The sequence below is a fragment of the Pristis pectinata genome, chromosome 11 (assembly GCF_009764475.1).
Source record: "Pristis pectinata isolate sPriPec2 chromosome 11, sPriPec2.1.pri, whole genome shotgun sequence".
NCBI lineage: Eukaryota > Metazoa > Chordata > Chondrichthyes > Rhinopristiformes > Pristidae > Pristis > Pristis pectinata.
Genome location: NC_067415.1, coordinates 5,929,192 through 5,956,838, shown reverse-complemented (window position 1 = coordinate 5,956,838; position 27,647 = coordinate 5,929,192). Strand labels below are relative to the sequence as shown.

At 46.1% G+C, this 27,647-nt stretch overlaps 1 protein-coding gene across 1 annotated transcript in view; it reads right to left on the bottom strand.

The window, feature by feature from the left end:
• Window positions 1-26,146, bottom strand: part of capn5a (calpain 5a) — a 97,475-nt gene extending 71,329 nt beyond the window's left edge. Inside the window, exon 1 of the mRNA XM_052026074.1 lies at window positions 26,069-26,146. The gene's annotated coding sequence lies outside the window, so the exon portion shown is untranslated. The remainder of the gene's footprint in view (window positions 1-26,068) is intronic.
• Window positions 26,147-27,647: the final 1,501 nt, after the last annotated feature.

Genomic DNA, 27,647 nt, shown 5'->3' with positions numbered 1-27,647 from the left:
TATACTCACCAGCCTCTGCATGAAAAAGTTGGCTCTCAGGTTACTTTTAATTCTTTCCCGTCTCACCCTAAACCTATGCCCCCTCGTTTTGGACTCCCCTACCCTGGGGAAAAGACTGTTACCGTCCACCTTATCTATGCCTCTCATAATTTTAAACATTTCTATAAGGTGGCTCCACAATATTCTCTATGCTCTTCAGTCCTAAGTGAAGGTAACTCCAGATGCACAGTGTTAATTTGTGGACTGACCTCTTTGATAAGATATCTTTATTAGTCACATGTACATCGAAACACACCCATAGATACTGCCCTTTGTGTAAAAGAAAATGTTGCCTATCAAGTTTCTTTTAAATCTCTCCCCTCTCACCTTAAACCTATGCCCTCTATAAGAGATACCTTTATTAGTCACATGTACAACGAAACACACAGTGAAATGCATCTTTTGCATAGAGTGTTCTGGGGGCAGCCCGCAAGTGTCGCCACGCTTCCGGTACCAACATAGCACGCCCACAACTTCCTAACCTCCACGTCTTTGGAATGTGGGAGGAAACTGGAGCACCCGGAGGAAACCCACGCAGACGCAGGGAGAACGTACAAACTCCTTACAGACAGTGGATGGAATTGGACCTGGGTCACTGGTGCTGTAATAGCGTTATGCTAACCGCTACACTACTGTGCCTGCCTTGTTGCAATAGTTTCCAGTTTCAGGTAACCCACACCCCGTGTTCCTTTCCCACTCCTACGGATCCACCCAGGTTTTCTCCCCCTTTGTTCACCTCCTCCATTCTCCACCTCCCCCCAACCCATTACCTGGATCTGTTACCCTCCCGCACCTGGTCCCATCTGCCCATCACCCAGATACCCATCTACCAGAGACACCAGAGACTCTGCAGATGCTGGAATCTGGAGCAACACACACAAATGCTGGAGGAACTCAGCGGGTCGGGCAGCGTCTATGGATGGAAATAAACAGTCGACGTTTCAGGTCGAGACCCTTCATCAGGACTTCGTCACACACTAATCTAGCTGGCTTGCTTCTCTCTTGGTTCATTTGTCCTATCCCTTCCCCCACCTGCCTCCATCTGTCCATTATTCCCCCCACACCCCCCCAGTTCCACCTATCACCTGCCTTACCCCTCCCTCTCCATACTGGCTACCTTCCCTCTCCACTCTCAGTCCTGATACAGGGTCTCGACCCGAGGTGTCGAGCATCCCTCAGCCTCCACAGATGTTGATCCTCCAGCAGTGTCTTTGCTTCAGGTTCCAGCAACTGCTCTTTATCTCTCAGATATGTTAATACTGCTGCTCAAACTCAATAATGTAAGAAGCAGTGAGTGTGGGAGACAGGATATTGGCAAAAAACTTGTTGGTAGAATCTCAGATGGCGATGAGGAGGCGTACAGGAGTGAGATAGAGCGGCTGGCTGAGTGGTGTCGCAACAACAACCTCACACTCAACGTCAGCGAGACCAAGGAACTGGTCGTGGACTTCAGGTAGGGGAAGTCGGGAGAACACGCACCTGTCCCCATTGAGGGGTCAGCGGTGGAAAGGATGAGCAGCTTCAAGTTCCTGACCGTCAACATCTGTCCTGGGCCCATCACATTGATGCAATCATGAAGAAGGCATGCCAGCGGCTCTACTTTGTTACAAGTTTGAGGAGATTTGGTACGTCACCAAAGACTCTTGCAAATTTCTACAGATGTACGGTGGAGAGCATTCTGACTGGTTGCATCACCGCCTGGTTTGGAGGCTCCAATGTGCAGGATCGCAAGAGGCTGCAGAGGGTTGTACACTGAGCCAGCTCCATCACGGGCACCACTCCCCACCATCCAGGACATCTTCAAGAGGCGGTGCCTCAAGAAGGCAGCATCCATCATTGAGGACACTCATCACCCGGGACATGCCCTCTTCTCATTACTACCATCAGGGAGGAGGTACAGGAGCCTGAAGACCCGCACTCAATGATTCAGAAACATCTTCTTTCCCTCTGCCATCAGATTTCTGAACGGTTCATAAACCCATGAACACTACCTCATTATTTCTTTTTTTGCACTATTTATTTATTTTTGTAATTTACAGTAATTTTATGTCTTGCACTGTACTGCTGCTGCAAAACAACAAGTTTCATGTCATATGTCAGTGATAGTAAATTTGATTCTGAGTCAATAGTTGTTATACTTAAAGCAGGAAGTATGAAGTGAAAAAGAACATCCATCAGAGTCAGATTTATTATCACTGACATATAATAATACTTATTTATTAGTCATATTAATGTAAAAATGATGCATTTCACTGTGTGTTTATGTCATGAAACTTGTTGTTTTGCGGTGGCAGTACGATGCAAGACATAAAAATTACTATAAGTTACAAAAATAAATAAATAGTGCAAAAGCGGAATACCGAGGTAGTGTTCATGGGTTCATGGACCATTCAGAAATCTGATGGTGGAGGGGAAGAAGCTGTTTCTGAATCATTGAGTGTGGGTCTTCAGGCTCCTGTACCTCCTCCATGATGGTAGTAACGAGAAGAGGGCATGTTCATTAAAACTAGCAAGATATGAATAGTTATACATTGTGAGAAAAAGTCATGAGGGACCAGAGATGGTCAGGAGAAGATTTCATGGCTTCTCACACTAAGTACATAAATTTCCACACTGTAGGATTAATACATGCAAACTAAAACTTAATTCACTGGCTAATATACAGCAGCTAAACCAGCAGGATAGAACATCAGCAGTAGAAAAAGCCCTGGAGGAACTCAGTGGGTCGGGCAGCGTCTATGGAGGGAAATGGACAGTCGACGTTTCGTCTCGACCTGAGGCATTGACTGTCCAGTTCCATCCATAGATGCTGCCTGACCCACTGAGTTCCTCCAGGGCTTTTGTGAGTTGGCAGATCAAGAACTGCTGCAGTTGCTCCAGATTCCAGCATCTACAGTCTCTCATGTCTCCAGAATACAACATCACTTCTGTAGAAACCGCTTCAGAGCAATAAAAAGGGATGCAAACCTTCAATATAACCTGCAGGTATCATCAAGACTTTGTATTGAGCCAAACTGGAAGTGGAGGTGGATGGACGACCTCAAATTACCAATGATTATTCTAGGCTTCCGAATTGTGCAATTTATCTAAAGATCATGCATATTGTGATCAAATACATCGAAGGCTTACTTGAGATCATACAACACTAAGCTACTAACCCGAGCTATATCCTGTACACCAGCCAGGATTAATCAGATCCCAAGGAAGGCCAATGTTAGCAAGGTGAAATAGCCCATTTTAACAAAGGCCCCCAGTGTTTACTTGCAGGAAACATCCACTGATCTAGACAAGTGGCGTGACAAAGTGTTGAGGTTACAAAAGATGATGGGGGATGGAGCTGGGTGGTATCAGGAAACCTATGTTACAGTTTGAGATGACTGCGTTGAAGGCCAGCAGACAAATGAGATAGGGGTAGGAGTTCATTTTCCTGAAAGTTGACACTCTAATTAAACTAAATTAAAGCTTTTTTGTTCATTGATTTGGTTAAATATAAAGCCTTTAAATATTCTCCACACTTGTGAAGGATCAGTATTTTTCCAGACATCCTGTAACTAAGCAGAGGGATTTCCTGGAGCATTATCTCCTCTAGTAATTAAAGTCATAATTAGAGAATAAAATTGTTAATTAAAGGAAGGAATAAGAATTTATTTCAAAAATAGTAAGTATAACTGCTAATATTACTAAGACCTTCTATTGGACATACTATACAGTTAACGTGGGGGTTCTACTTGTCCAGTGGTCACAATACTCTGTGATGAAAATTCTGCAAAAGAATTGAGATCTTTCCTTAAGTGTAGTTTTGTGTATATCTATGTAACAACTTGGCAGATAGTGAGATGCAGGCTGAGGTTCCTTCGCCTGTAAGTGGTGAGAGCAGACACTCATTCACACAAAACGTTATTTTAACTCTATAACAGAAATAACAGAAGTACTCGCTTCATCAAAATCTTGGCTGTGCTTACTCCTATCTACAAACACAACAGAGTACGTCACCAATGCTACTTTGACAGCAGCTCTCAAGCCCGTGAGCACTCCTGCTTTGAAGGTCAATTGGAGATGGAGCTTGGATTTACCACCAACTGTACTATATGTCGCCAGTTCTTCATTGTCACTGGGTCTAAATCCTGGAATTCCCACCCCACCAGAGCTGTGCGAGAACCTTTACTAGAAAGGCTGCAGTGGTTCGAGAAGGTGGCTCACCACCATCTTCCCACGGGCAACTGGGGATGGGCAATATATGCTGGGCTTGCTGGTGATAACCATGGCCCATGAATGAATAAAAATGAAATGAGAGAATTAAAAGCTTTGACAATGTGTGGAAATTTCTAAACTGTGCAATTAGCATTAAAAAGCTATGCAATAAGCGTGCCATGTTTTACATGAACATGCACATCCCATGAGATTTCAGACAGAGCTCAGCATCAGAGTGGGAAGGAACAATTCCATCTCTTCTTGTGGAGTGTGGCTCATAAGGTATTCTGACTGGTTGTGTCAAGGCCTGGTACAGCAATCCCAATGCACAGGAACCCAAGAGGCTGCAGAAAGTAGTGGACACAGCCTGGTCCATCACGGGCACATCCCTCCCCACCAGTGACAGCATCTACAGGAGGCGCTGCCTCAAGAAGGGGACATCAATCATCAATCATCCCCACCATCCGGGCCATGCCCTCTTCTCACTGATACTGAGGGGCAGGAGGTACAGAAGCCTGAAGTCCCACACCACCAGGTTCAGGAACAGTTACTTTTCTCTAATCATCAGGCTCTTGAACCGACCTGCACAATCCCAACCCTACCTCAGCAAAGGAATACTATGGCCCACCTCTTGCACTACCATGGACTTGTCTCTGCTTGAGTTGATTAAGGAATAAATATCGTGATGTTTCCCAAGAGGAGTTTCCTGCTCATCTTCAAATAGTGGCAAATGGATTCTAACATCAATCCGACGTAGTAAACCGAGCTTTCAATTTAATGTTGCGTTGATGGTACTGTGATAACATTACAGCACCAGTTATGCAGAGACCTGAACTAATGTTCCAGAGACCAGGTGAAAATCCCACCTTGACAACTATGGAATTTAAATTCAGTTCATTATCTTATACTTATCATGACAAGCTGGGCAGCCATTCAGCCCATTAGAACAATCCTATCAGTCCTGTTCCTCCTTTGGCATCCGTCAGGGCACTGAGTATAGAGTTTGGGATGCTATGTTACAGTTGTACAAGACATTGGTGAGGCTGCACCTGGAATATTGGGTGCAGTTTTGGTCACCCTGTTATAGGAAAGGCATCACTAAGCTGGAAAGAGTGCAGAGAACATTTACAAGAATATTGCCAGGAATCGAGGGACTGAGTTATAGGGAGAGGTTGGGCAGGCAATGAATTTATTCCTTGGAGATTAGGAGGGGTCACCTTATAAAAGTTTATAAAATCATGAGGGACATAGATAAGGTGAATGCACACAGTCTTTTCCCCAGGGAAGGGCAATCAAAAACTGGAGTGCATAGGTTTAAAGTGAAAGGGGAAAAGATTTAAAAGGGACCTGATGGGCAACTTCTTCACGCAAAGGGTGGTGCATATATGGAACGAGCTGCCAGAAGAACGTAGATCAGTACAGCACAGAACAGGCCCTTCGGTCCACGATGTTCTGCTGACATAGCTAATCCCTCCTACCTACAGAATGGTTGAAGTAGGTATAATAAAGGCATTTAAAAGACATTTGGACATGTACATGGATGGAAAGGTTTAGAGGGATATGGGCCAAACACGGACAATTGGGACTAGCTTAGATGGGCATCTTGGTCGGCATGGACGAGTTGGGCTGAAGGGCCTGTTTCTGTGCTGTATGACTCTATGAATTACTCCCAGCTATTAATGTTACAAATTGTACTGAAAGTAAGCATCATTACATTTTAGTTGAAACTTACTGAGGCACGGTAGCATAGTGGTTAGCGTAACGCTATTACAGTGCCAGCGACCCAGGTTCAATTCCGGCGGCTGTCCGTAAGGAGTTTGTACGTTCTCCCCGTGTCTGTGTGGGTTTCCTCCAGGTGTTCTGGTTCCCTCCCACATTCCAAAGATGTACAGGTTAGGAGCTGTGGGCATGCTATGTTGGCACCAGAAGAGTGGCGACACTTGTGGGCTGCCCCCAGCACATTCTCAGTAACGCAAAAAGATGCATTTCACTGTGTGTTTCAATGCACATGTGACTAATAAATAAATATCTTATATCTAAAAGGCGAGAATATAGAGGGTCAAGGAGGCCAATATCAACTTGGCAATGTTACCTCACTGATGACAGAAAGGATAAACCAGGCCAGGTCTTTAATATCCAGTGGTCAGAAACAATATCTAGCACCGTAATCAGAAAGAAAACGCCACCAATTTTCATGACCAAGTCAGCAGCATAGTGGTTACGTTGCAATGTTAATATCTGGAGGCCGGAGCTTCGCCTTGCAGCACCAGGGACCCAAATACAATCCTGGCCTCAGGGTAAAGTCGAGTTTATTGTCATCTGCACAAGTCCGTGGATGCACAGGTGGGATAAAAAACTTCCTTGCAGGAGCATCACAGGTGCATAGCATTAGAGACACAATATTCACAAGAAAAACATACATTAAACCTGAATTATACAAGAAAGAACACAATTAGAACAAAAAAAAAGTCCATTGTAGTGCAAAGTGGTCATAGTGTTGCTATCCTGAGGTAGTGATTAGGGTTGTGCCGGTTGGTTCAAGAACTGAGTGGTTGAAGGGAAGTAGCTGTTCTTGAACCTGGTGGTGTGGGGACTTCAGGCTTCTGTATCCCCTGCCCGACGGTAGCTACGAGAAGATGGCATGGCCCGGATGGTGGGGATCTTTGATAGATGTTGTCTTCTTGAGGCAGCACCTCCTATAGATACCACCGATGGTGGGGAGGGATGTGCCCCTGATGTATTGGGCAGAGTCCACTACTCTCTGCAGCTTCTAACATTCCTGTGCCCATCAAGTCTGTGTCATCTCAATGCAAGAACAGTCCGGTTGATCCGGCTCTCCAATGCCCTGCAACATTTGCTTTTCCTTTCAAGAACATATCTAGCTCAGTTTGAACAACAATAGATTTTGCCAGATGCTTTCATTCAACATCCCTGAATAGGAACAGCTTTGAGGTGTTGCATTTTTGGAAGACAAATGAGGGTAGGACTTTCACAGTGAATGGTAGGTTTCTGGGGAGCGTTGTAGAACAGAGGGACCTAGGAGTACAAGTACATGGTTCCCTGAAAGCAGTGTCACAGGTAGACAGTGTGGTGAAGAAGGCATTTGGCACGTGGGCCTTCATCAGTCAGGGCATTGAGCATAGAAGTTGGGATGTTACATTGCAGTTGTACAAGGCTGTTGGTGAGACTGCATTTGGAATATTGTGTTCAATTTTGGTCACCCTGCTATAGAAATGATGCCATTGAGATGGAAAGAGTGCAGAGGAGATTTACGAAGATGTTGCTGGAACTTGAGGGACTGAGTTATGGAGAGAGGCTGAGCAGGTTGGGACATTTTTCATTGGTGCATAGAAGAATAAGGGGTGATCTTGTAGAGGTGTAAAAATTATGAAGGGCATAGATAGGGTGAATGCACACTGTCTTTTTCCCAGGGTTGGGGAATCAAGAACTCGAGGGCATAGGTTTAAGGTGAGAGGGGAGAGATTTAATAGAAACCAGAGAGTGGTCAGTATATGGAATGAGCTGCGAGAGGAAGTGGTTGAGGCAGGTACATTAACAATATTTAAAAGGTACTTGGACAGGTACATGGATAGGAAAGGTTTAGAGGAATATGGGCCAAACGTAGGCAAATGGGACTACCTTAGATGGGAATCTTGGTCGGCAAGGACCAGCTGGGCCGAAGGGCCTGTTTCTATGCTGTATGACTCTGACTCTCTGTCTATTCTGTTTGGAGCCTTCACAGTTCAAAAGACTTCTGTCAGATCCCCTCACAACCTCCTCTGTTCCTTGGAGGAACAGCTTCAGCTCCTCCAGTCGATCCCTGTAACCCCAGCTGAACCCTCTCTGAGGGCCTCTTGCTGAAAAGGAGGGAAAAGACCAAGCGTCCACCTGATGGGAATTGGATCGTTAGTGACCCAAGGGTGAACGCATGTCAGCAGAAGCAAAGGATTTAATAACTGGCTGTTCTGCTATTTACCTACAGTCCAGGGGCAACAACAACAACAACAACAACTTGCTTTGATATAGTGCCTTTAAGGCACTAAAATATCATAGAAACACAGAAAACCTACAACACAATTCAGGATCTTTGGCCCACAAAGTTGTGCCGAACATGTCCCTACCTTAGAAATTACTAGGCTTACCCATAGCCCTCTATTTTTCTCAGCTCCATGTACCTATCCAACAGTCTCCTAAAAGACCCTGTCGTATCCGCCTCCACCACTGCTGCCGGCAGCCCATTCCACGCACTCACCACTCTCTGAGTAAAAAACTTGCCGCAGACATCCCCTCTGTACCTACTCCCCAGCACCTTAAACCTGTGTCTTCTTGTGGCCACCATTTCAGCCCTGGGAAAAATCCTCTGACTATCCACAGGATCAATGCCTCTCATCATCTCATACACCTCTGTCAGGTCCCCCCTCATCCTCTGTCGCTCCAAGGAGAAAAAGCCAAGTTCACTCAACCTGTTTTCATAAGGCATGCTCCCCGATCCAGGCAACATCCTTGTAAATCTCCTCTGCACCCTTTCTATGGCTTCCACATTCTTCCTGTAGTGAGGCCACCAGAACTGAGCACAGTCCTCCAAGTGGGGTCTGACCAGGGTCCTATATAGCTGTGACATACCTTGTCACATCACAGGAGAAATTATCAAACAAGGGGAGAGATTTATCGGAAGGAATTCCAGAATGTGGGACTGAGGTCATTGGGATTATAGCTGCTAAGGATGGTGCAGAGTTAAGATATCTGGGATTAATCCAACCAACTGGGATAGTTTGCTAAAAAACACAGGCAGTTTGAAAAGTGGGCTGCATCATAACTGCAAGGGTTCAAGTGGTGACGCAACCTCAGCACCTTCTCAAGGGGATTGAGGGAGGGGCTATCAGTGCTTTGTCAGTGACTCCCAGATCCCAGGAATGAACAACAAACAATCTGCTGGAGGAAATCAGCAGGTCGAGCTGCATCTGTGGGGGGGAAAGGAATTGTCAATGTTTTGGCTTGCAGGGTTTTGACCTGAAATGTTGCCAATTCCTTCCCCCACCCCCCCCCCCCACCCCCACAGAAACTGCCCGACTCGCTGAGTTCATCCTAGCAGATTGTTCATTGCTTCACGTTCCAGCATCTGCAGTCTCTTGTGTCTTCACAAATGAGTACATTTGGAAAAACTCCACCCCAGCTTCAGGAAGGCTGACAGTATCGTCAAGGATGCCTGCCACCCTGGCCATTCCATTTTCTCTCTTCTACCTTCTGGGAGAAGATACAGGAGCTTGAAAGCCCGGACGACCAGACTCAAGAACAGCTTCTCCCCCACTGCTGTTGGACTCCTGAACCCATCACCTCTTTCCCATCCCCTTCCCGGTGATGCTGCAGCGTTCTCAAACCCTTACTTCTACCTCTTCCATTATTGTCACTTTAACATTTCGTTTTGCACTACTTCAGATTGCACAACAATCTTTGCACCATCCTGCTATTTTGCGCTTGTCACTGTATTTCTTGTTGTATTTATCATTACCATGTATACTGTTTATTCTGTGAGCTTCATGCGAGCAAGGAATTTCATTGCACTCTGGTGTATATGGCAGTAAACTAATCTGATCTGACCTGATCTGATCTGGATACCAATCACAGTCACAGAGTGTAAAAGTTGTCATTCAGTTGCGATATCTTGCCTTGGCTGATTTACAAACACACTGACAATTAGTGGTACATTAAGAACAGTTTAACCATTTGTTTTAACATTGCATTTCTACTTGATGCAGTTACAGCAGCAACTTAGAAAGAGATTTAAAAAAAAAGAGTATTTCTGTATCAACTTTCATGACTTCAGAAGATCCTCACAACTGACAAAGCACATTTTTGTTTCGAGCACTGCTCACATTGTGTCCGAGATATACATCCACTGAGAAGGCAGTGACAGGTTCGGTTAAACATCTCATTAGCCAGTCAGCACATTCAATAGTGCAGCACTACAGCATCAGCCTAGATTTTAAACTCTAACCCCTGTAGTGGGATTTGAACTGACAACTTTCAGACACCGAGGGAAGGGTCAGGTGGACCACAACTGAACTGGGGTGTATGAGAAAACACAAAAGCACCGCCACCTATGCCCTGGCCCATTCCCTCACAACCACCTAATATTAAAAGGTTAACCGCCCATTGCCTCATTTTACACAGAGTTGGTACACAGATGGAAATGAGCTGCCAGAGGAAGTGTTTGTCGGTCCTGACCTGAAACTTGACCACCTGCTTTTCTCCACGGACGCTGCCTGGCCTGCTGAGTTCCTCCAGCATCATCGTGTTTTTCATCTAGATTCCAGCATCTGCAGTCCTTTGTTTCTCAAGAGTTTGAGGCAGGTACGATAACAATTTTTAAAAAGGCACTTAGACAGGGAAATGGATAGGAAAGGTTCAGCAGAATATGGGCCAAATGCTGGCCAACAGGACTAGCTTGGATGGGAAACCTTGGATGGCATGGACAAGTTGGGCCGAAGGGCCTGTTTCCGTGCTGTATGACTCTCTGGCCCATTTTATGGACACTTAATCCTGACTGACTTTGCCAAATGCTGACATTTGCTGTGCGAAGTCAGGTAACACGGAGAAACTGATCATCACGTCCATGCAGGTCAAAGAAAGCTACTTTAGTTAATCCTGCTTCCCAGGTCCTGGTCCATAACCCTGCAGCTCAAGGCTCTTTATTAGTGCTCTTCCACAGTTTAAATGTGGTGAGAGTTTCTGCCTCCACTACTCTATCAGAGAGTGAGTGCTAGACTCCAGTAAACATCCTCTCTAATTCTTCTACCAAATAAATGATCTCCAGCCCTTTTGTCACCTCCACCTATCACCTCCCAGCCTCTGTCACTATCTCCACTCCCCCCTCCTCCATCTGCCCATCGCCCCTCCTCACCTGGACCCACCTATCACCTGCCAGCTCTTGCCCCTCCCTTTCCCCTTGCCTCTTTACACTGGCCATCTCCCCTTTACTCTTTCAGTCCAGATGCAGGGTCTCGTCCTGAAACATCGACCGTCCCTTTCCCTCCACAGATGCTGCCCGACCCACTTTATTCCAGTGGTTTACTTTCTGCTCCAGATTCCAGCATCTGCAGCCTCTAAGGTCTCTAAATTATATCCCTGCCTCTTAGTTATTGACCTGTCTACCAGGGTGTTTAATGGTCAACCATTCTAACCTTTCCATAGTTTTCATCCTTCAATTAAATCCCTTCCCCCCCACCCCCCCCCCCCCCCCCCCCCACCGCCCTCAGCTCCTATTCTGAAGAAAACAACTCCAGCCTTTGGACCCCATATCTAAGGAATGATGTTGTGGCCCTGGAGACAGTACAGAGGAGGTTCACAAAGATGATCCCAGGAAAGAAAGGCTTAACGTATGAGGAGTGTTTGATGCCTCTGGGCCTGTACTCATTGGATTTCAGGAGGATGAGTAGGGGAATCTCATTGAACCCTACCGGATACTAAAAGGCCTGGATAGAGTGGATATGGAGAGGATGTTTCCATCAGTAGGAGAGTCCAGGATTTGAGGGCACAGCCTCAGAATAAAGGGACGTCCCTTTAAAACTGAGATGAGGAGGAATTTCTTCAGCCAGAGGGTGGCGAATCTGTGGAATTCGTTGCCACGGAGGGCTGTCGAGGACACGTTATTGGGTGTATTTAAGGCAGAAATGATAGGTCTTGATTGGAAAGGGGGTTAAGGGTTACAGGGAGAAGGTGGGAAAATGGGATGGAAGAGAAAAATCAACCATGACTGAATGGTGGAGCAGACTCAATGGGCCAAATGGCCTAATTCTACTCCTAGATTTTATGGTCTATGGTCCTATGTAGCCTCTCCTCATCACTGATAATTTTGATGAGAGATAACAGTGCACTAAAAGGTTGTGTATGAATGTAGTTATTGCTTATCACATTCATTCACTGAGAGCACTCAAATACATCTACACAGCAACTATAATTGTCATAAATAAGTGGACTTTGACCAACAAATCACAGGCACATCCCTCCCCACAATCAGTGGGACCTACATGAGGCGGTGCCTCAAGGAGGCAACATCCGTCATCAAAAATCCCCACCATCCAGGCCATGCCATCTTCTCACAGCTACCATTGGGCAGGAGATACAGAAACCTAAAGTCCCACACCACCAGGTTCAGCAACGGCTACTTCCCTTCAGCTATTCCGTTCTTGAACCAACAGGTGCAACCCTAATCACCACAGTTTAGCAACTAAAATGCACTTTGCACTAAAATTGACATTTTTTTTGTTCTAATTGTATTCTTTCTTGTATAATTTGTAGGGGCAATTCACAATGGCCAATTCACCTCCCAACCTGCACGTATTTGGGACAGGGGATAAAACAGAATACACAGAGGAAACCCACATGGTCACAGGGAGAACGTGCAAACTCCACACAGACAGCACCAGAGGTCAGGATTGAACTGGGGTCACTGGTGTACAAGGAGAACGTGCAAACTCCATGCAGACAGCACCAGAGGTCAGGATTGAACCGGGCTCACTGGCATACAAGGAGGACGTGCAGACTCCACGCAAATAGCACCAGGGGTCAGGATTGAACTAGGCTCACCAGAGCTGTGCCAGCTGCTGCCTCATGATGAGGGGAAGCTTCCATCCATTTAGTAGTAGCAATGTAGTGGGACTCAGGCTACAATCAGGCTTGGACTGTCAAATGGCAGGTAACATTTGTGCCTTACCAGTGCCAGTTAATGCTAACCTCAGCAAGATTGAATCTAACTTTTGGAGCAGACGGTGTTGAAGGTTGTCTAAGATTACAACAGGATCTAGATGAACTGGGGAAGTGGGCCAAGGAACGGCAGATTGGACAAATGTAAGGTGTTGCATCTTGGTCATTTAAACCAGGGTAAGACTTACACAGTAAACGGTAGGGCCCCGGAGAGTGTCATGGAACAGAGAGACCTCGGGGTACAGGTACATAGTTTCCCAAAAGCGGCGACACAGGTAGACAGGGTGGTGAACAAGCCATTTGACATACTTGCTTTCATCGGTCAGGACACTGAGTACTGGAGTTAGGGCATCATGTTGCAGCTGTACAAGTCATTGGCGGGACCACACTTGAAGTATTATTCACAGTTCTGGGTGCCATGCTATAGGAAGCAGATCATTAAGCTGGAAAGGGTGCAGGAAGATTTGTGAGGATTTTACTGAGACTGGAGGGCTTATGTTATAAGGAGAGCTTGGATAGGCTGGGACTTTATACCTTTGAGCATAGAAGGCTGAAGGGTGACTTGATAGAGGTTTATAAAATCATGAGGGGCAGTGATTAGGTCGATGGTCACAGTCATTTTACCAGGGTGGGCAAGGCTGAAACTAGAGGGCATAGGTTTAAGGTGAGAGGGGAAAGATTTAAAGGGAGCCTGAGAGCCAAGTTTTTCCACACAGAGATGGGTACGTGGAACGAGCTGCCAGAGGAAGTGGTAGAGGCAGGTACAATTATGACATTTAAAAGGTATTTAGACAGGTACATGGATGTACTGTTGAAAGTATCCTGACTGGTTGCATCACGGTCTGGTATGGCAATTCGAATGCACAGGGATGTAAGAAGCTGCAGCAAGTAGTGGACTCTGCCCAGTACATCACGGGCACATCCCTCCCCACCATCGATAGTATCTACAGGAGGTTCTGCCTCAAGAAGGCAACATCCATTATTAAAGATCCCTGCCATCCGGGCCCTTCTCGCAGCTACCATCGGGCAGGAGGTACAGAAGCCTGAAGTCCCACACCACCAGGTTTAAGAACAGCTACTTCCCTTCAACCATTCAGTTCTTGAACCAACCGGCACAACCCTAATCACCACAGTAAAGCAACACACTGACTACTTTGATCACTTTTCTTGTTCAAATTGTGTTCTTCCTTGCAAAAATTGTGTATCAATTATGTTTTATTTATGTTTTTCTTGTGTATGCTGCTTATCTGATGCTATGTGCCTGTGATGCTGCTGCAAGTAAGTTTTTCATTGCACCTGTGCACACATGGACTTGTGCAGATGGCAATAAACTTGACTTATTGCTCTGGTTTCCTCCCACATTCCAAAGATGTAAGGGTTAGATGTGGGTATGCTATGTTGGCGCTGGAAGTGTGGCGATACTTGTGGGCTGGCCCCAGAACACTCTACGCAAGAGATGCATTTCACTGTGTGTTTCGATGTACATGTGACTAATAAAGAAATCTTATCTTTGACTTTGGATCGATTCCCTGACATGGTAGTAACAGTAGGGTGAGGGACACATTGGGCTGTGCAGTCACAGATTGTGGTGGTGTGTGTTTCTGCTGCTGCTAGTCCCCAGTGCCTCACTGATGCCCAGCTTTGAGTTGCCAGATCCAGTCCAGGTCTAGGCCACACATAATGACAAACACACAAGTGTGAGATCTGACCATTCAACGGTCTTCCACCAAGAACGACAAACACACGAGTGGTTGGATCATTCCCGAATAAATTGGTCTTTACTTATAGTTTTCAGGGAGGGAAGTTTGCCATGGTTATATGTGACTCCAGCCTCAACATTATTGGATTCGACTGTTTTAATTAGTTTTTTTTTACATGTATAGTGTTTAATACACCTCAAGTGGCTGCACAAGGAATGGCCGCTTCCTAGCTTATTGGTTCGCCCATCAGGTGAATTTGTATTTTCTCATTGGTTGGTTTGGCCACAGGTATCAAATAGGTTTCCTGATTGCACTATTGTTAGCTAAGGAGTACCTCTTATCCCAGGTATAAAAAGTGTTTTTTTTTTGTTAATCACTCTCTTGCCCCTATCGCGCTCCCTTACCCCTGTCTAGCTCTCTTGCCCCTATCGTGCTCCCTTGCCCCTATCGCGCTCCCTTGCCCCTATATCGCTCTTGCTCTCTTCCCCCCATTGGCCCTAGCTCATCTTTAGTTCCTTTGTCTCGGCTCATCTCCCAGTAGTAAAGCCAGTGCCATGTGCTCTGTGACTGTTTCTTTGTTTTAAACTTTTCCAATAAATCTTTGTGAAGCACCAAGTTGTTTTCAACTCATTCCTGGACTCCTGAAAGAACCTGCGGATTTGAAAATAACTGGATCCGATAACGTCTTCAGAGGGACACGAGGAGTGACAGTGTTTTGTGGAACGGAATAGAACTCTGCGCCTTCCCAGCCAAGAATTCACATTCAAGCCTGTGGACTGTGCAGAGAGGAAGGAGAAGCAGAGCTAGTTGAGGTGACAGTGTTACCCCTGCAACCACCACATCTGTAAACACTCCATAGGGTTGTTAAGAAGGTGTACGGTGTGTTGGCCTTCATTAGTCAGGGTATTGAGTTCAAGAGCCGCAAGGGGATGTTGCAGCTCTATAGAACTCTGGTTAGACCACACTTGGAGTATTGTGTTCAGTTCTGGTTGCCTCATTATAGAAAGGATGTGGAAACTTTAGAGAGGGTGCAGAGGAGATTTATCAGGATGTTGCCTGGATTGGACAGCATGTCTTATGAGGATAGGTTGAGCGAGCTGGGCCTTTTCTCTTTGGAGAGAAGGAGGATGAGAGGTGGCTTGATAGAGGTGCACAAGATGATAAGAGGCGTAGATCGAGTGGACAGTCAGAGACTTTTTCCCAGGGTGACAATGGCTAACACAGGGGGACATAATTTTAAGGTGATTGGAGGAAGGTATAAGGGGGATGTCAGGGGTAAGTTTTTTTACACAGACAGTGGTGGGTGCGTGGAACGCACTGCCGGCAGAGGTTGTGGGGGCAGATACATTAGGGACATTTGAGAGACTCTTAGATAGACACATGAATGATAGAGAAATAGGGGGCTATGTGGGAGGGAAGGGTTAGATAGATCTTAGAGCAGGGTAAAATGTTTGCACAACATTGTGGGCGGAAGGGCCTGTACTGTGCTGTAGTGTTCTATGTTCTATGTGACGGAGCACCCAAACTCACTCCCAATTTGACCATCTCCGTCCCCTCCAGGTTAAAGCGACCTAACCACTTATTCTCCTTATCCTCTCTCTCTCTCTCTCACTCTCTCTCGCTCTCTCCCCCTCTCTCCCTCCCTCGGTTCCAACTGCAAGATCCCAGAGCCACAATCTGAGTGTTTGATGTGGTGAGAAAACTAGGAACTGACAGGCCTTAGACTCGGGAAACAACCGGAACTGTGAGCCGCTATAAATGGCCATTACATGGCTTGTGGTGTGGCTTTGGTCATCCAATAATCTCTGCCTTGGAAAAGTAAAGAGTTTCCAAGCCAATGGCCGTGTTTTCCTGTCTGAAGTCAACTGAGATTGATGTTAAGTACCTTCTACAACAACAGGGGTCTCTAATTACAGCAAATCCATTAACTAATGGCTGCTTCCCTTCAACTGCATGTTTTACAAATAGACGCAAGGTTCCAATTATCTGCAGAGACTGGTGGCTGTAATGTGTAATAACTGCAAAATACAGTGACATTACTCATCCACTTCAAAGGCACCTTCCGAACACCCACCCATCTAGCAGGACTAGGACACTGGGCACTAGGTACACCACTACCTGCAGGTTCCCCTCCCAGTCACCCACCAATCTGACTTCCAAATATAGAGCCAGGCACCACAGAAAAAGGCCCTTCAGCCCATTATGTCCATGCTAACCTTTTCTGTCCTCCATCGACACTTGGTGGCACGGTAGTGTAGCAGTTAGCATAACATTATTACAGCGGCAGTGACCCGGGTTCAATTCCGGCCACTGTCTGTAGGAGTTTGTACGTTCTCCCTGTGTCTGCGTGGGTTTCCTCCAGGTGCTCCGGTTTCTTCCCACGTTCCAAAGATGTACGGGTTAGGAAGTTGTGGGCATGCTATGTTGGTGCCGGAAGCGCGGCAACACTTGTAGGCTGCCCTCAACACATTCTCAGTAACGCAAGAAGGTGCATTTCGCTGTGTATTTCGATGTACATGTGACTAATAAATAAATATCTTATCTTATTCCATTGGCTGGCATTAGGTCCACTATCTGTCGTTATTCCTTCAGTGTCACTGGGTGTAAATCCTGGAACTCTCTCCCCGACAGCTCTGTGGGAGCACCTTCACCAGAAGGACTGCAGTGGTTTCGACAAGGCAGCTCACCCCCAACCTTCTCAAGGGCAACTAGGGATGGGCAATTGGCTATAATCCTTTCTCACCTTATAGATAGGGTGAATACCCTCAGTGTTTTTCCCAGGGTTGGGGACTCAAGAACTAGAGGGCAGGCACGGTAGTGTAGCAGTTAGCATAACGCTATTACAGTGCCAGCGACCCGGGTTCAATTCCGGCTGCTGTCTGTAAGGAGTTTGTACGTTCTCCCCGTGTCTGCGTGGGTTTCCTCCGGGTGCTCCAGTTTCCTCCCACATTCCAAAGACGTGTGGGTTAGGAAGTTGTGGGTGTGCTCTGTTGGCGCTGGAAGCGTGGCGACACTTGCGGGCTGCCCCCAGGACACTCTACGCAAAAGATGCATTTCACTGTGTGTTTCGATGTACATGTGACTAATAAAGATATCTCTTACAGAGGACATAGGTTTAAGGTGAGAGGGGGAAAGTTTAAAGCAGATGTGTGGGGCAAGTTTTACTTTACACAGAGAGGGGTGGGCCTGGAATGTGCTGCCAGGGGTGGTCCTAAATAGCAACATTTAGGAGGTATTTAGACAGGCACATGAACGGGCAGGGAATGAAGGGATATAGACTACATCCAGGCAGACAGGTTTACTTTAATTTGGCATCACATTCGACACAACATTGTGGGCCAAAGGGCCTGTTCTTGTGTTGTACCGTTTTATGTTCTGTAAAATGCTGGTCTTGCCACCAACACCCAAATCACAAAAATGAATATTAAAAAAATTCTCAATGGAGAGATCTTTTAAAGAGCTAATGGGCCAGAGTGTCTCCTCTCCTGTGTAAATTCCCACACAGCAGGCTACATCCTCGTCAACCCAAACTGTTGAATAGTACGAGACTCAGTAATCTGGGCCAATCTAATTTAGTAAGGATTAACTGAACTTGATATCACCAAGGCAGGGAGATGTGCATAATTTGGAGAGGAACCCAGCTCTATCTCAGGACATCCATTGAATTCAACCTATCCTGTTTATTTTCTGGTCCATATGAAGGGTCTCGACCCGAAAGGTCGACCGTCCATTTCCCTCCACAGATGCTGCCTGACCCGCTGAGTTCCTCCGTTGTTTGTTTTTTTGCTGATTTTCTTGTGCCACGAAGAAGGACGTTCACAAGTTAATGAACTTAATGCGCCTGTCTCCAGCTATGACATTTAGTATAAAGCAGGTTAGCATTTTGGCCCTGAAGTACAACAACTGATATTATATCAAAACATTTAACAAAGCAAATGTTCCAAGGTGCTTCATATAGTAACCCTAGTCAAACAAAATTTGATGCCAAACTGCTTTACAGTATATTGGGACTGGTGACCAAAAACATGTTCAGACTAGAGGGCTTTAAGGAGCATCTTAAACAGGAAGACACTGATATGGAACTTGGAAAGTTTAGGGAAGGAATTGTGAAGTTGAGGGAAGATGGCATAGACACATATTGTGGAGGGATTAAATTCAGGGGCAACTGAACTGGTGGAGAGCAGTGAGTGGTGCAGTGACCAGCAGAGCTACTGTGTCTCAGCTCCAATCGGAATGCTCCAACATGCAGGGTCGAAAAAGGCTGCAGAGGGTTGTCGGACTTAGCCAGTTCCATCACAGGTACAACCCTGTGCGTCAAGAAGGCGGCATCCATCACTAAGGACCCTCACCACCCGGGACATGCCCTCTTCTCATTACTACCACTGGGGAGGAGGTACAGGAGCCTGAAGACCCACACTCAATGATTCAGGAACCGCTTCTTCCCCTCCACCATCAGATTTCTGAATACTACCTCATTATTCCTCTTTTGCACTATTTATTTCTGTAACACAGAGTAACTTTTATGTCTTGCACTGTACTGCTGCCACAAAACAACAAATTTCATGACGTGTCAGTGATAATAAACCTGATTCCGAACCTGGGTTTAATACCGACCTCCGGTGCTGTCTGTGTGGAGTTTGCACGCCCCCCAGTGATTGTGCAGGTTTCCTACCACATCCTAAAGACATGCAGGTCAGTAGGTTAAAAACACGATGATGCTGGAGGAACTCAGCAGGCCAGGCAGCATCCGTGGAGAAAAGCAGGCGGTCAATGTTTCGGGTCAGGACCCTTCTTCAGGACTGAAGATAGGAAAAGGGGGAAGCCCAATATATAGGAGGGAAAAGCAGAGCAGTGATAGGTGGACAAAAGAGGGGAGGCGGGGTGGGCACAAGGTGGTGATAGGTAGATGCAGGTAAGAGATAGTGATGGGCAAGTGCGGGGGAGGAGGGGAGAGCAGATCCACCGGGGATGCTGTAACTTGCCCCTAGGCTCTAGGTGAGTGGTAGAATCTAGGGCGAGTTGATGTGAATGAAATGAGATGAGATGAGATGATAGGTGATTGATAGTTGGCGCAGATACAGTGGGCCGTTAGGCCTGTTTCTATGTTTTATGATTCAAGATAAGATAAGATCTTTATTAGTCACATGTACATTGAAACACACAGTGAAATGCATCTCTTACGTAGAGTGTTCTGGGGGCAGCCCACAAGTGTCGCCACACTTCCGGTGCCAACATAGCACGCCCACAACTTCCTAACCCGTACGTCTTTGGAATGTGGGAGGAAACCGGAGAACCGGAGGAAACCCACACAGACACGGGGAGAACATACAAACTCCTTACAGACAGAGGCCAGAATTGAACCTGGGTCACTGGCGCTGTAAAGCGTTACGCTAACTGCTACACCACTGTGCCTGCCCATGTATGTAGAACATGTAGAATGGGAGGAGATTAGAGAGGTAGAGCAAGGGGACAAGACTGTCAAAATGTTTGCAAACAAAGCTGAGAATTTTACAACGCAGAGGTAAAAAAAATAACGAACCAACAAGCTGCTGTAAACAAGCAGGTAACAGGAAGAGAACTCGATGACAGAAGAATTGGCAAATCATTCGTAATAAAAATGCCAACACCCACCTGAGCAGCTCAGAGCTGTGGTTAATCTGCCCAAGGCAGGAGGCAAAGAAACTCAGGGAGAATAACACCAACATGTCCTGACCACAGGATCACGTCTACTCTATCTCTGCCTCTCATAATTTTATAAACCTCTATCAGGTCTCCTTCAGCCTCCAGAGAAACAACCCAAGTTTGTCCAACCTCTCCTGACAGCTCGTACCTTCTAATCCAGGTAGTGTCCTGGTAAACTCCTTCTGTACTCTTTCAAAGCCTCCACATCCTCCCACCACCTCGCCTGGCAGCCAGTTCCAAGCACCTACCACTCCCTGTGTAAAAAAACTTCCCCCGCTCACATTCCCCTCAAACTTCTATGCCCCACACACTGCCTTGAAACTGGGACTTTTAAACTCAGTGCAGGCAAAAAGAGAATCGGCCAGAGAGTGCCTTCCTGGGTGCTGTGGTTGAAAGTGCTGGGACTTCTGGAGGTTAAAGCCAACAGCAGGGATCCTATCTGTTGCTCCCCGAGAGAAAGCAGAGCAACCTCTGCAAAACCACAGCCCCACCGAGAGTCAGGCTTCAAACTCCAATTATCTAGCGCAGTGGGTGCCAACTTTCCAGACTATTGGATGACAATCATATTAAATTGATAAAGGTGTACAAGATGATAAGAGGCATCGATCAAGTGGACAGTCAGAGACTTTTTCCCAGGGCGACAATGGCTAACACCAGGGCGCACAATTTTAAGGTGATTGGAGGAAGATATAAGGGGGACGTCAGGGGTAGGCGTTTTTTAAACGCACACAGGCACGGTAGTGTAGCGGTCAGTGTAATGTTAATACAGTGTCAGCGACCTGGGTTCAATTCCCGCTGCTGTCTGTAAGGAGTTTGTAGGTTCTCCCCGCGTCTATGTGAGTTTCCTCTGGGTAATCTGGTTTCCTCCCACATTCCAAAGACGTACAGGTTAGGAAGTTCTGGGCATGCTATGTTGGCGCCAGACACTTGCGGGCTGCCCCCAGAACACTCTACGCAAAAAAGGTGCATTTCACTGTGTGTTTCGATGTACATGTGACTAATAAAGATATCTTATCTTGAGTGGTTGTTGTGCAGAATGCACTGTCGGCAGTGGTTGTGGAGGCAGAGACATTAGGGACATTTGAGAGACTCTTAGATAGCCATATAAGTGACAGAAAAATAGGGGGCTATATGGGAGGGAAGGGTTAGATAGATATTAGAGCAGGATAAAATGTCGGCACAACATTGTGGGCCGAAGGGCCTGTACTGTGCTGTAATGTCCTATGTTCTTAACACCCCAAGACACTTTTAATCCACATTTTTTAAAAAAAAGATATTACAACATACTGTAGCACATATTCCAATGAACCCAGTGAGTTTGGGAGTTGCAGGAACCAGGGCTCCAGTGAGTTGAGAGGGAAATCAGCAAACCTCACCTGGTGAGTCAGCTGCTGAACTATCAGAAGCAGATTTGTTATCACTGACTTGATGTGAAATCTGTTGTTTTGCAGCAGCAGTACAGTGCAGTCAGGATTTCTGAATAGCTGGAGAGCAGATTATCAGAGCCTTACTGTACATTTGCATTCAAACTGATGAAGAAGTTTGACTGAGTAAAAAAAAATTAAACTGTTTCCAGTGACTGGAGGTTTTTCATATCTTCATACAATGTAGAAGGAGATATTGGAACTGGAATTGGTTTATTATTGTCACATGTACTGAGATACAGTGAAAAGCTATTGTTTGCCTGCCATCCAGACAGATCATTCCATGCATAAGTGCATCAAGGTAGTAAAGAGAAATACGGGACGCAGAATATAGTGTTGCAGTTACAGAGAAAGTGCAGTGCAGGTAGACAGATAAAGTGCAAGGGCCACAACAGGGAGATTGGGAGATCAAGGAGACACGAGAGAGACTGCAGATGCTGGAAATCTGGAGCAACACACAAAATGCTGGAGGAACTCAGCGGGTCGGGCAGCATCTGTGGAGGGAAATGGACAGTCGACATTTCAGGTCGAGACCCTTCATCTGGACTTGATCAGATTGAGCCTCAACCGGAAGCACTGACTGTCCATTTCTCTCCATAGATGCTGCCTTACCCACTGAGTTCCTCCAGTGCTTTGTGTGTTGGGAAATCAAGAATTCATCTTTTAGAGCATGAGAGGTCCGTTCAAGAGTCTGATAACAGTGGCATAGAAACTGTCCTTGAGCCTGGTGGTTCAACCTCTGTAGCTTTTGTACCTTCCCCATTGAATCTATGCCGGCTCACAGAGCAATCCCATTCCAACCACCATGGTTTTCCCTGGAAACTATCCTCCTCACGTTCCCACCAACCCATCCCATACTGTCCACACTGGGGGCAATTTACAGTGACCAATTAACTTACCAGCCCACCAGCGGTGTTGATGGTTCAGAGTTTACTGAATTAAGACAAACAGCCAAAAAGTGTCATAGATAAAATTTTGGATGATGTGACTTCTTGGGAAGTGGTGGATACAATTCGAGAGTCACTTTGCATCAATACATGACGTGGAAGAGTTTTCAGGAAGCAGGGAGAAAGCTGAAGATTTGGGGATGGGACAAGTGGTTCAACTCTTTTGACAGTTCAAAGATTACGGGCTGAATGGCCTCCTTTGGTGCTGTATGATTCAAGATGTACATTAACCATAGAATCATACAGCACAAAACAGACCCTTCGGCCCACCATGTTGTGCAGTCCATCAAACCACCCTCACACTACCTAACCCTTTCCTCCCACATATCCCCCCATCCCACATTCCTCCATATGCCTATCCAACAAGCTCTTGAACCTGTCCAATGTATCCACCACCACCCCAGGCAGTGCATTCCATGCACCAACCACTCTCTGGGTGAAAAACCTCCCCCGACATCTCCCCTGAACCTGCCACCCATAACCTTAAAGCCATGCCCTCTCGTCTTGAGTATTGGTGCCCTGGGAAGGAGGCGCTGACTGTCTACTCTATCTATTCCTCTCAATACTTTATATACCTCTATCATGTCTCCTCTCATCCTCCTCCTTTCCAGTGAATAAAGCCCTAGCACCTTAAGCCTCTCCTCATATTCAATACTCTCTAATCCAGGCAGCATCCTGGTAAATCTCCTCTGCACCCTCTCCAACGCCTCCACATCCTTCCTATAATGAGTCGACCAGAACTGAACACAGTACTCTAAGTGTGGCCTAACTAGAGTTTTGTAAAGCTGCATCATTACCTCGCGGCTCTTAAACTCAATCCCGCGACTTATGAAAGCCAACATCCCATTGGCCTTCTTAACTGCTCTTTCCACCTGTGAGGCAACTTTCAATGAACTGTGAATATGAACCCCCAGATCCTTCTGATCCTCCACACTGCCAAGTACCTTGCCGTTTACCCTGTACTCTGCCCTGGAGTTTGTCCTTCCAAAGTGTACCACCTCACACTTCTCCGGATTGAACTCCATCTGCCACTTGTCAGCCCAGCTCTGCATCCTATCAATATCCCTCTGTAAGTTCCGACAGTCCTCCACACTATCCACAACACCACCAATCTTAGTGTCATCCGCAAACTTACTAACCCAGCCCTCCACCCCCTCATCTAAGTCATCTATAAATATCACAATAAGTAGAGATCCCAGAACTGATCCCTGCGGGACACCACTAGTCACTGCCCTCCAATCCGAGGGCACTCCTTCCACCACAACCCTCTGCTTTCTACAGGCAAACCAATTCCTAATCCACACAGCCAAGCTTCCTTGGATCCCTTGGCCTCTGACCTTCTGAAGAAGCCTACCATGAGGAACCTTATCAAACGCCTTATTAAATCCATGTAAACCACATCCACCGCACTGCCCTCATCAATCTTCCTGGTCACCTCCTCAAAGAACTCTATCAGGCTTGTGAGGCAAGATCTTCCCTTCACAAAGCCATGCTGGCTGTCCCTAATCAGTCCATGATTCTCTAGGTGTTCATAAATCCTATCCCTTAGAATCCTTTCTAACAGCTTACCCACCACAGACGTGAGACTCACCAGTCTATAATTCTCTGGCCTATCCCTATTACCTTTTTTGAACAAGGGGACAACATTCGCAACCCTCCAATCCTCTGGCACCATCCCCGTGGACAACGAGGACTCAAAGATCCTTACCAGTGGTTCAACAATCTCCTCCCTAGCTTCTCGAAGCAGCCTGGGGAAAATCCCGTCAGGCCCCGGAGATTTATCTGTCTTAATATTATTTAACAACTTCAACACATCTTCTCTCTTGATATCTACAACCTCGAGAACATTACCCCTACCAGCACTCCCTTCCGCATCATCAAGACCCCTCTCCCTGGTGAATACCGAAGAGAAGTACTCATTGAGAACTTCTCCCACTTCCGCTGCCACCAGGCAAATTCTCCCACCTTTGTCCTTAATCGGACCTACCTTCACCCTAGCCATCCTCCTACCCTTCACGTACTTGAAAAAGGCCTTGGGATTTTCCTTAACCCTACTAGCCAACGCCTTTTCATGTCCCCTTCTAGCTTTCCTCAGCCCTTTCTTAAGTTCCTTCCTCGCTACCCTATATTCCTCACAGGCCCTGTCTGAACTTTGCTGCTTATACCTCATGTACGCTACCTTCTTCTCCCTAACAAGTCGTTCCACCTCTCTCATCACCCATGGTTCCTTCACCCTGCTGTTCCTTCTCTGCCTCACCGGGACATATTTATCCCTAACATCCTGCATAAGATCCCTGAACATCGACCACATCTCCATGGTACATTTTCCTTCAAAAAGGACATCCCAATTTACACTCCCAAGTTCTCTCCTTATAGCCTCGTAGTTTGCCCTTCCCAGATTAAAAATCCTCTTGTCCTCTCTGCACCTGTCCCTGTCCATGACAATTTTAAAGGTTATGGAGCAATGGTCACTGTCCCCCAAATGCTCACCCACCAATAGATCCTTCACCTGTCCTGGTTCATTTCCTAAAACTAGATCTAGCATGGCATTCCCTCGAGTCGGCCTGTCGACATACTGCATCAGGAATCCCTCCTGGACACATTTAACAAATGCCGTCCCATCTAAACCTTAGGCACTAAGCAGGTTCCAGTCTATATTTGGGAAGTTGAAGTCTCCCATTATAACAACCCTGTTACTTCTGCTTCTCTCCAAACACTGCCTGCCAATCTGCTCCTCTATATCTCTACTGCTACTACTTAGCAATACTTAGTCTACTCTAATACTTAGTCAAAGAGCAACACAAACAGGAGACATTGCACAACAGAGGCGCCGATCTATTTAGCCATTCGTTACATTATAAGTATAAATAAAGAGCGAGAGGACAAATGCAGTGAAATACTTTAAAGTTGAGTATGTACTTGAGATTAAAATGATCTCATCGTTTGCTGCAAATAAAATTCGTGAGTTGCTTGATAACAAGGGAAATTTACAAAACATTTCCGCCTTATATCTACCTTGAAATACGACATCCTGCTTTCTGCAGTCCTTGAAAACACGAGCACACAACATAAACACACAGACAATATTTCTCTCAATGCCTTGTTGCCTCGCCTCTACTTTTAAAAGTCCATCTCGCTAGAACAACGTGGAGTTCCAAACGCGAGTTATAAAGCATCAAACCTCCAATTCCCAGAGAGATCAGAGAAATCTTTGTTATTTTTCTCCTCGCTGATGTATCAGATTGAAAGTAATTGTATCAAGCAGAATAAAGAAATCCGGACAAGGGAGGATAAAACGTATCCGAATTGTATCTTTTTAACTCTTGTTACATTGTGTTGATTTTCGCCGCGACTGAAGGTAGATGTTAAGAGGAAATCTCACCTCTCCGAACAGCTATCCGTCTTTAAATCTGCCTTCAGCGAGCGTTGCCCCGACTGGTGTACGCGACAGCTGATCAATTTCTGCTGGTTTGTTTCACCCACTGATACATTTCCCCCGCCCATGTGGGAGGAGTGCGGAAGCAGCAGTGCGCATGTAAACTGAGTATATAAAAACATGTTTGATGCAGACTGGGAGATGTAGTTTATTCTTCGCGGGGAGGGATCCTTGATAATATCGACAGGGTGGTGTAGTGGAGAAATTACTGGGGTCATCCGCTCGGTTTATTGATCCGGAGACACAATTGGAATCCTTTAATGATGCGCTGAGGGTTTTAAATTCAAGTTTCTAAATAAATCTGTAATGAAAGGTCTGCAGCTGTGAGCATGAAACTAGATTGTCAAAAAAAACCTTGTCTGGCCTTTTGATGTTTATTTCCCTGTTTGGTGCCTCCAGATCTATTGCACTTTTGACTCAGAGTCAAGGATCCGAGGGCACAGCCTCAGAATAGAAGGATGTCCCTTTAGAACAAAGATGAGGAGGATTTTTTTTTAGCCAAAGGGCGGTGAATCTGTGGAATTCATTGCCACCGAGGGCAGTGGAGCCCAAGTCATTGGGTGTATTTGGTACACTACCAGGCAAGCGCGGTAGTGTAGCGGTTAGCGTAACGCTATTACAGTGCTGGTGACCTGGGTTCAATTCCGGCCGCTGTCTATAAGGAGTTTGTATATTCTCCCCATGTCTGCGTGGGTTTCCTCCGGGTGCTCTGGTTTCCTCCCACGTTACGAAGACGTACGGGTTAGGAAGTTGTAGGAATGCTATGTCGGCGCTGGAAGCATAGCGACACTTGCGAGCTGCCCCCAGAACGCTCTACGCAAAGATGCATTTCACTGTGCGTTTCGATGTACATGTGACTAATAAAGATATCTTATCTCTTAATTTCACCCACCTCTGCCACTTCGTCTGAGAGCTTGTTCCATATACCCACCACCCTCTGTGTGAATGAATAGATTAAAACATCCTGAATCTACCCACTGTACTTTGCTTACATTTTTAACACCATATTCTCATCCTTGTTTGCAAAACCCTCCCTGGTCTTGTTCTTTCTCTGCAATCCCCTCTGATTTCTGTGCTGTCTAATCCCTGGCCCTGATCTCAATCGCTCCACACTCCAGCCGAGAAAACCCAAAACCCATCTGCATCAAAATCTCAGTCAGGGTCCCCAGCGTCAAATTGTTTCGTAATGTTTTTGTGAAGACTTTGTTCTTTTGGGTGGTTGTTAACCAGGTTGTGGTTGGAGATGAAGTAGCATCTGATGTGTCCCCACTGCAACAATTAAATTGAATTAATTACGCTAATCTAGAAATAAAAGTTAATCTTGTTGATAAACCTCCTACCTTGTCAGATATACCCTTATATACCTTTAGACAGGCACCAGTCCTCACTGAGGGGTCAGCGGTGGAAAGGGTGAGCAGATTCAAGTTCTTGGGCTTCAGCATCTCAGAGGATGTATCCTGGGCCTAACACATTGACGCAATCATGAAGAAGGCATGTCAGTGGCTCTACTTCATTAGGAGTTTGA